Genomic DNA, 9,420 nt, shown 5'->3' on the forward strand with positions numbered 1-9,420 from the left:
GTACCCATTCTGTAACCCTAATGGTCCAACGGTTATCTAACCTGCGCATTACCTTACCTGCCCAGCTGTATTTTTTTCTCTTTATGTCAATTAGAATATTGGCTATACCCGTTTGCTCTCTGATCCAAACCGCTCTCTTTCTGTCTCTTAAGGTTATGCCTAGCATTCTTCGTTCCATCGCTCTTTGTGCGGTCCTTAACTTGTTCTCAAGCTTCTTTGTCAGTCGCCAAGTTTCTGCCCCACATGTCAGAACCGGTAAAATGCACTGGTTGTACACCTTCCTTTACAATGATAATGGTAAGCTTCCAGTCGGGAGCTGACAATGTCTCCCGTATGCGCTCCAACCCATTTTTATTATTCTGTGAATTTCCTCTGTTCACTGTGATTAATTGACCTAAGTAAACGTACTCCTTCACAGACTCTAGAGGCTGACTGGCGATCCTGAACTGTTGCTCCCTTGCCCGGCTATTGACAATTATCTTTGTCTTCGGCATATTAATCTTCAACCGCGCTCTTGCACTCTCTCTGTTAAGGTCCTCAATCATTTGTTGTAACTCGTCTGCTGTGTTGCTGAGTAGAACAATGTCCTCTGCAAACCGAAGGTTGCTGAGATATTCACCGTCTATCCTTACTCCTAAGCCTTCCCAGTTTAACAGCTTGAATACTTCTTCCAAGCACGCAGTGAATAGCATCGGAGAGATTGTGCCTCCTTCTGTGACCCCTTTCTTTATACGTATCTTCCTATTCTTCTTGTGTGGAATTAAGGTAGCTGCGGAATCTCTGTAGATATTTTCCAAGATATTTACGTAAGCGGCCTTTGCAAACATAGGGAATAAGTTGGCTTCGAAGCACGAGGGGGGAAAAAAAGCCGTACTGACTGCATAGAACTCTTTGTAATGGTATTGCTCTGTTTTATTGTTAAGTAGTGGTGGGTGGGCACTTCACAAATCAGTAGCCAAGACGACGTCACCGTAAAATGGGGTACGGGTTTGTGGTAAGAGTTGTCTCAACTGTCCTGGCGCGACGCCGCGACGACGTCTCAACTGTCGTGGCGCGACGCCGCGACGACGTCTCAACTGTCGTGGCGCGACGCCGCGACGAATCGTGACGTCTATTCGCATCGACCAGCGAATATTCTTGAGATTTTGATTCCATCTTGAAAAAAAAACACCAAAAAACACTTGAAATGCTTGAAAAGCCGTTAATGGACGCTGCACCGAGCCGTACACGAGTTTTTGAGTGGTTCTGGTTGTTTGAAGAGGAGAAATTAACTTTAATCCCCATCCTCATTCTGGCCGATCTTCAACCAGTCGTAATTGCAAGGTTGTCGAAAAGGTTCGACAAAAAAAGCCAACGAGAGTGGCCGCCAGGCAATTGACAGGATTTCAGCGCAGCAGCAATAACCAGTGGACTACCGGACTAGGTCGCCCACCCACGTGTTCTTCGAATATTCAGCAAATAAGGATGTTTTCAATCAATCAAAACCTGCTGGCATAAGTTTGAGCTCTTGTGACTGGATTTTCAGAGTGGAGCTAGGCATGGGACGCGTTGCCGCAATGTTTGTTGCTCACCTGGTAACAGAAGACAGCGAACAAGACTAACAACACTTGTTTGGTTTTGTGCTAGGATTGGCAAATCCCAGACCTTCTTTCGAAGATCGTCACGGTGGACGTAAGCTGGTACTATTGGTATTACTCTGAATCCAAGCAAGTTTCGAGCCAGTGGAAGATGTATTCTTCATCAAGGCCAAAAAATGAGACAAGTGCGCTAGAGGGAAGGCGATGATTTTCGTCTCATTTTTTTTTCGTCTTCGGTGTTTGTATAGTTGTGCAGCGGAATTTGCCCCTCCTATACATACTGTCAATCACCAATTTTAATTGGAATTATTAAGGCGATTAAGCAAGGATGTGAGAAGGAAACACGCAAAATTGGGCAACACTTGTGACTGGTTTCTTCATGACGAAAGCGCTGCAGCTCCAACTGCTTTCGTTATGACTTGGTAATTAGCCTTTTAGAGATGGGCCGGCGTTTCCCACAAACCTATTAATCGGACCGAGCTCCCTGTGATTTCTTTTTCTTTTTTCTTTTGTTCTTTCAAAGAAGGTTCAATAAAAGAAGGAAAGTTGTCTTCAATATGAGGTGAAAACAACTTCGCAAGGGCACACAATAGCATTAAGCGTGGGGAGCTCCCGAGTTGCTTCGAACAGTGGGAAAAAAAGTTGGACAAGGGCATTGAAACTTATAGAGATTATTTTGAAGCGAGCTACGTGCCTGTTGCCCTACATGAAAGTTTTTCTTTCTATTTTTTGTGATACAGTTCGAGTATTCTTTTTTTTTTCTTTGTGGGGGAGGGCGGGCCGGGGGTTCCCTCTTATATAGACACTCTCAAGGAATATGGGCAGGGCAAGGCTTCATTGTGTTTGTGGAGTTGCGCGTGTCCAGCAAAGGCTATACATTGTATTATCGCTGAAATCAACCGACTAGCCCACAAACAAGTATTAATGAACTTGCGGATGCTTTTTCGAAACTTCGTGCCTCTATTCTGCAACCGTGACTTCATAAATATTAGCACAAAAGTTATCCGCAGTTTCAGGCCACCTCACGCTGGCCCTCGTTCTAACTTCGCGCGGAAATATTTACCTACTGGCATGTTGATGCAGTCGACTGCCGTTACCATTATTCTACACGCCTACGTGCTCGTTTGAGCAGCAGATCAACCACTGACACGTCGTTATATCTCACGAGAATTTCAAAGTAAATTATTTTAACCTTTATTGCTTCATTAGCTTAGGAACAAGATTGATCGATTGTCTAAACGTTTTATTTGGCAACGGATGGCTCTTTGGCCTAATATGTGGAAGTAGAGAAAAGACGTCACGAAAAAAAGAAATGAAAACATATGGATGATGGTGCCGCGCAAATTAGGTTACACGAAACAGAATTTTCTGAACACTCCCCAATGGCGTGTTTTTTTTTTTTCAACTTTAGTCTTTACTTATATATTCCTTATCGTAGACTTAAGCTTACCAAGCGTACATAGGCAATTCATCATGCCTGTCCAGTATACTTCCCAGCGGAGTCCGTCCTGCAACATACCAAGGGCTTTAGCGTTCCGTATCGCAGCAGTAGTAAACTATATGAAGTAGTTAGGACACAGTGACGAAGAGATTCTTGTAAGGATCACTCTTTTGTTCTCTTACAGTGTTGTCCATCTTTCTTCTTATTTATAATTTATCCTTTATTTATTTATTTATTTATTTATTTATTTATTTATTTATTTATTTATTTATTTATTTATAGATACTGCGATCTGAAATCAGATCATATCAGGGTGGGTATACATAGAAATATGCAAGCATGTAAACACACACAAAATTCATCAGATATACAGCCATTTTTCAAACATTGGTGAAGAATACATAACATACAAGCAAATAACGTACACAAATTCATAACATTTGCAAGCAATTTTCAAACATTGATAAGGAATTTTGGGTAACAATATCAGAAATAAGATTATTCCAATCTGTTATTGTCCTAGGAAAAAAAGAATATTTGAAACAGTTATTCCGTGCGTTCATGGGGGTTATTGATAAAGCATGCCTTCGTCTCGTGTTATAACCTGATGAGTAAGTAAAGAACTTGGAAGTGTTAACCCTATAATGGCCGTTTACAAGTTAAAAGAGGAACTTTAATCGGCAGATACGGTTGCGCACATTCACCGGGGGTAATCCACTGCGTCTTACGAGCTCACCAACAGGCGCACGGCCGTATGAATCAAAAACAAACCTAACTACCTTATGCTGTACACGTTCCAGTTTTTTAATATTGGTTAAAGTGAATGGGTCCCAAATAATTACGACATATTCCAACAACGGACGAATGTAGGAATTGTACGCCAGTAAACGAACACTTGACGTAGATGATTTCAGTGAGCGCCTCAGGAAAAAGAGTTTACGCAAATAATGTGCAATAACAGTATCTATGAGCTTCGCCCAGGAAAGCTCGTTGGTTATTCATAGGCCCAAATATTTGTACTCTCTTACCTCTGATAGAGATACGTTGTCAGCATTATATTCAAACTGAAGAGGTTTTTTTCTTATGTGTGATTCTCATAAAAACAGTTTTTTTTTCAATATTAATAGACATTTGCCGTTGTTCGCACCAAGCAATGTTTGGTGCGAACTGTTTGGTGCAAAAGTGTTGGTGCGAACCATTGCTCGCACCAAGCAAGAAGGTGTTTTGTGTGCATATTACTAGTAAAGGCCGCTTTCATTTCTATGGCGACGGAAGTGGAGTCGGCAGAACGCGGACTCGACCCTACTACACGTCGGCAGGATCCAGCCGATAAAGAGAGGAGGGAGGAGAAATGAATTTTATTAAACAAATGAAGAGACCGCCAGCCGCAGTCATCTTCACCTCTCTTCCGGCTTGCGCCAGCGGCAGGCGCCCTTAATCAAGGACCCATAGGGATTTAGCTGCCTGTCTGGCCTACCATACCAGTTAGTTATAGTCACGCGGGTCCGAACTGGACAGCATGACTTACAACTATTCAGGGGTGGAGTTGGCTTTTAGGGGCATATTGGATGTGATAGGGCATGCCAATGTGGAGTGGTACGGCGCCGCATGCTCATCGGCTAGCCATTTACAGCTGCGTTGTAAAACGACTGACCTGCCTACTTAAAGCAAGCAACTATGGTCTGTTTGCATGGTCTGGACGGTTGTGCCGCCAAGGCTACCGGAGCCCCCACATAAACCCCACCCAAAGCTTCATTTCATTTTTAGTTTTCCATTTAGGTCATGAAGTTACTTTTCTCTTAGGCATGTGCAGCTGCTTCACATTACCGCCATCCCATTCATTTATCCCTTTATAGTGACTCTTGTTATTCAGTTCCATGTTGCATGGTAAAGAAAGCCACCTTGACCGAGGCGGAAGAGGTTTGAATGTGCACAAAATGGTTCGGGACACATATCTCACTCAATAAGCTTAACAGATTTGGCTTTAAAAAGAACACTAAAGAAAAACACCAAATTTGTTCCGATGCATCAATTAAGCTTGCTTTTTGTGCTAACTTTGAGATGAAGTAGAATTACTTCGTAATGAAAAACATGACCTCTGCACAGCTCTAAGTCAGTTGCATAGAAAACAATTCACCTTGAACAAGATCTTGGGACCATGGCCTGGAATATCGCAGCTACAGAAGACCACAAAAGCGCGGCTCCGATATAAGAAGACTACCGAACTGTTAATACGTCGGCGATATCCACAGTGGACTTTATCTTCTTATCTGAATCTTTCCCTCGCCTTTTCTTTTCCCCAGTGCAGGGTAGCCAACCGGGCTCAGTCCTGGTTAACCTTCCTGCCTTTGCTTTACCATTTTCTATCTCAGATGCGGAAATGTGTTTGTCTAAAACTGCCGTGAGGCATCATCCCTATTGAGATAATTGTATGGAGAGCGGTATTTCCGAAGGGAAAGACGATAGTGATGAAGGAGTGTGTTGTACCTTTGGTGTATAGACTCCTCCTTGGGGTCATGGTGTTCTTCTCGGTGGGGCGCCCGCATTACGTACATGGGCTCGGGTGACAGCATGAGTGCGCTGGTTGCCAGGAAGATACTCGGGAGCAGGAGTACAGAAACGTCTATTTCCGTGGGCAGTGAGAAAACATGGCAGATTATACAGTGGGCAGTGGCATTGATGGGGCCTCGGGCGAAGTTGTGGCAGGCAGCCTGCGAATCCATCTGAGGTGATAGTGGTGTAGTTGTGGTTGGGGGGGCGGCAAACGATGGCTACGGCGATGGCGGCTTCCTCAGCCTCCGTGACGGTGGTGCAGGCAAACAAGGCTGACGTTGTCTCTCGGGGGATGTAGTCGATCACGCTAGCTGTCTGTACGCGATGATGGGTATGGGTGGCGGTGTGTACAGAGTGCTTCCCGTGTGCGACGTACTATGATTTGGTCGCGAGCGCTAGTGGTGCGCTGTGGCTACTGGTCGTTGAAATGTGGCCACTGGTCTGTGACCAATAATGAGATTGATGCTACAGGATCTGTTACAGGCATAGGTAGAGGTACAAGGTAGATATAGAAGTTTTGAGGAAGAGAAAAAAAAGAATAAGGATATGTATACAAAAATGCTAGAATGAAAAGCACGTATATCATACCTAACTCAAGCAGGCTAGGCAACCATTTGCCACCACCCCGTTTCAAATAGGATGCCAGTAAATCATCACCATCATCACCTAAACGTATCACTCTCCTAGTACAGTGATAAACAAGTTCAGATCTGCGATGCCTTTCATCAAATATTTACATCGCATTGCGCGACATAAAAATAGCAGCCTTATTGTTACATAGAATTACATGACGCGTATGACCGACCTTTTTCTGACCTCTTTCTTTCTTATGTGACGCACTATTTTTCGGTCGTGAATGTGAACAGTGACAGAAGTGTCTCTAGTGTTTGTATCATTGCCTGCTATGCATATGAACCGGGGTATGGTATCACTCGCCACACAGCGCGAACGTTGCTGACTCAACGATGGTAGAAGACGTATTTACGAGAGCTTACATACAGCAGCTGTCTGAATTTCGCCGTGGTCTTTCGGCATCTTGAAAGAAACATGCAGTAGTTTGTTCCCAAATATGAAATCACATGGAAGGGACTATATACTTGCGTGCCTGAGAATGTTCTTTTTTTTTTCGTATATGTGCTTCTATGGCTGTCCTGTGCATATACTGGTCGACGTTCTGATCGCGCGTGGAGGAAATGTGTCCGAAAGACAATACGTAAGACCCGGCAAATGAAATTTAAAAAGCCATATGAAAGATGGGCTTGTGCACTTTTCGGTAATTTCCCGAAATACATATGAGGATTTTGACGCTAGATTGCAGCGGCTATGAACGATTTGCCGGAGGGTGGAGTAGAGATACCGGTGAACTAAATCTATCTACGATCTCAGGGAGGTATACGTCGAACACAAAGAAAGATCCAACTTCGTATTGGCACGCATTAATCTCATTAGTGTAAGTGCTTATGTGTGTTGCTGTACCCTCGTCAGCACTTGTTCCAGAGACGGAAAACCATGCGTGGCCTTCGCTTATAACCGCAACGCTGTCCCCCTTGTAAGTACTTCGCACTGCTTCAAGGCTGACATAGGTTAATAATTTTGCGAAACACGTGAATGCTTGCATTCTCCAAGCGTACTGACTCCATGTGACGCTCCCGTGCCTTTGTGTTGCCGTATGGATGCTATATTTTCTGTGGCGGAGCTTGGAGCAGCACTGGCAGCATGCAGGTGTTCTTCATAATCCAGCCTGGCGGCGTCACGGAAGGGGCACTCGGAAATCTTAGGCAGAAAGCACGAGACATACTTAATTAGTCATGACGAGATGGTTTGGTCTCACCGCGAATGGGTATTTCGCCGCTTGGTGCCGATCGTCAAGTCCAGTTAAGTCTCCGCTAGAGCCGTCATCGCGCCATCCCATTGCTCTGGCTAGTTGCATCGGGAAGCTGAGAAAGATGGCGTTGACGCTCCTGGAGTGGTACCTTCTTCATTACCATTACGACGTGTGCACAGCCGCCTCTGTTGGCTTACGGCGTGGTTGCTCATTCACAAACAACGTGATTGATTAGATACATTTTGTCTAACATCAGAAACGTCTGAAGCACCTCACGGCGTCATTGTTCCCTGACGCCTAAGGCACATGTGACAGTGTAATGCATCAAGCCATTATTGACGATTTGATTAAGGTTGGAAAGAATGCTCCTGTTTTTCAATGGATAGGTAGTTATTTGACAGGCAGATATTTTTTTCCTACTGATAGAGGACGGCGCCACCACGCACCATCAAGCGTGCCGCGGAGTGCCACAAGGTGGAGTGTTGAGCCCTACGCTATTCAACCTAGCACTCGTCGGCTCTGTACAATCCTTGTCCAGGACAGCATCGATATGTGCAGACGACATCAGCCTTTGTGTGCCGTTAAATGCTCACAGGTGCGAGCAAAGCTACAGCAGACGACCATGCTGACGCCCCTATACTTACTTAAACAGGTTTTGCAGCTCTTTTCCGAGAAATGCTACATATAGTTGCAGTCACACAAAGTGCAATGGGAAGTTATGCTTAAGTGAAAATCGGCAATCAATTGTAAACGAATAGATACAGCGCCTTTTACGTGCAAGCGTAACTGTCCAGCTTTTCAAATCGGTGGTGTGGCTCAGTTTGCGTTCAAGCGTCCCTTCGCTTGCTGCTGCTGTCGCGATTCCTCACCCGAGCGTTTTGACAGCGAGTGTCCACGGTCATCGAGTGTGAAGTATTCATGTTTGCCTGTGTGCGCTAACACCATGCTAGTTAATTCAGTTAGTAAGCGAATGTTTACAAGTTTGTTAACGAAGCTTTCCCCTCAAGTCTAAATATTTTAAGGCAGTTTGTCGTGTGCGTATCATGGCCACGCACGCTTATATCGCCTTCCGTTTCTTTACCACGGTTGCGCTTTAAAACCACGACGCTGCAAGTTTGCTTCAGAGACTATCCTTTCCTTCCCACTTCTCCGCCCTTAAACTGGCTCTCTCAACTACTACACGCAGAGACAAAGCAACAGCGCGCGCATTAGATCCCATAGATGAGATGAATATTTACAAATATTATTAGGGTTATAATTATATTCGAGTGCTGATTGCCGTGCTATCGTTTGTTAACGAAGCTTTCCCTCAAGTCTAAATATTTTAAAGCAGTTTGTCGTGTGCGTATCATGGCTACGCACGCTTATATCGCATTCCGTTTCTCTACCACGGGTGCGCTTTAAAACCACGGCGCTGCAGTTTTTGCTTTTCTTTTCTTTCTTCTTCTCCGCCCTTAAACTAGCTCTCTTAACTATACTACACGCAGAGACAAAGCAACAGCGCGCGCATGCGCTCCCATAGATGAGATGAATATATATATATATATATATATATATATATATATATATATATATATATATATATATATATATATATATATATATATATATATATATATATATATATATATAGAAAACTATCAGTCATAGCTCTCGTAGTATAGCCCTCTGGGCCGTTTCCTTTTTTTTTTTTTCGAAAGTAGTCCTATTAGGGTTATTATAATTACACGAAGGTATTTCGCCCTCATCAGCAGCAGTCCTTGGTATAGTTATTCTGGCGGCTAGCTTCCCACGCTCTGCGTGCCGCCATCGCACCTGGTTAAGCTTTTCCTAGACGCTAGAGTTATGCTTTGTCCGCGCAACCTTGAGCGATCGGAAAGCGCGTTTCCCCCTCTTGGCCGGCGGAGAAGGGAGGCTTCGTTCCGGCCGCGAAGCTCTCCACATCTCTATAAGGTGCCTTGTGGATGTCTCGTGCTGACGATGCCTTCTCGGTGAGCGCATATTTCCCCCCCTCATCTTTTAAG

The sequence above is a fragment of the Dermacentor andersoni genome, chromosome 1 (genome assembly GCF_023375885.2).
Source record: "Dermacentor andersoni chromosome 1, qqDerAnde1_hic_scaffold, whole genome shotgun sequence".
NCBI lineage: Eukaryota > Metazoa > Arthropoda > Arachnida > Ixodida > Ixodidae > Dermacentor > Dermacentor andersoni.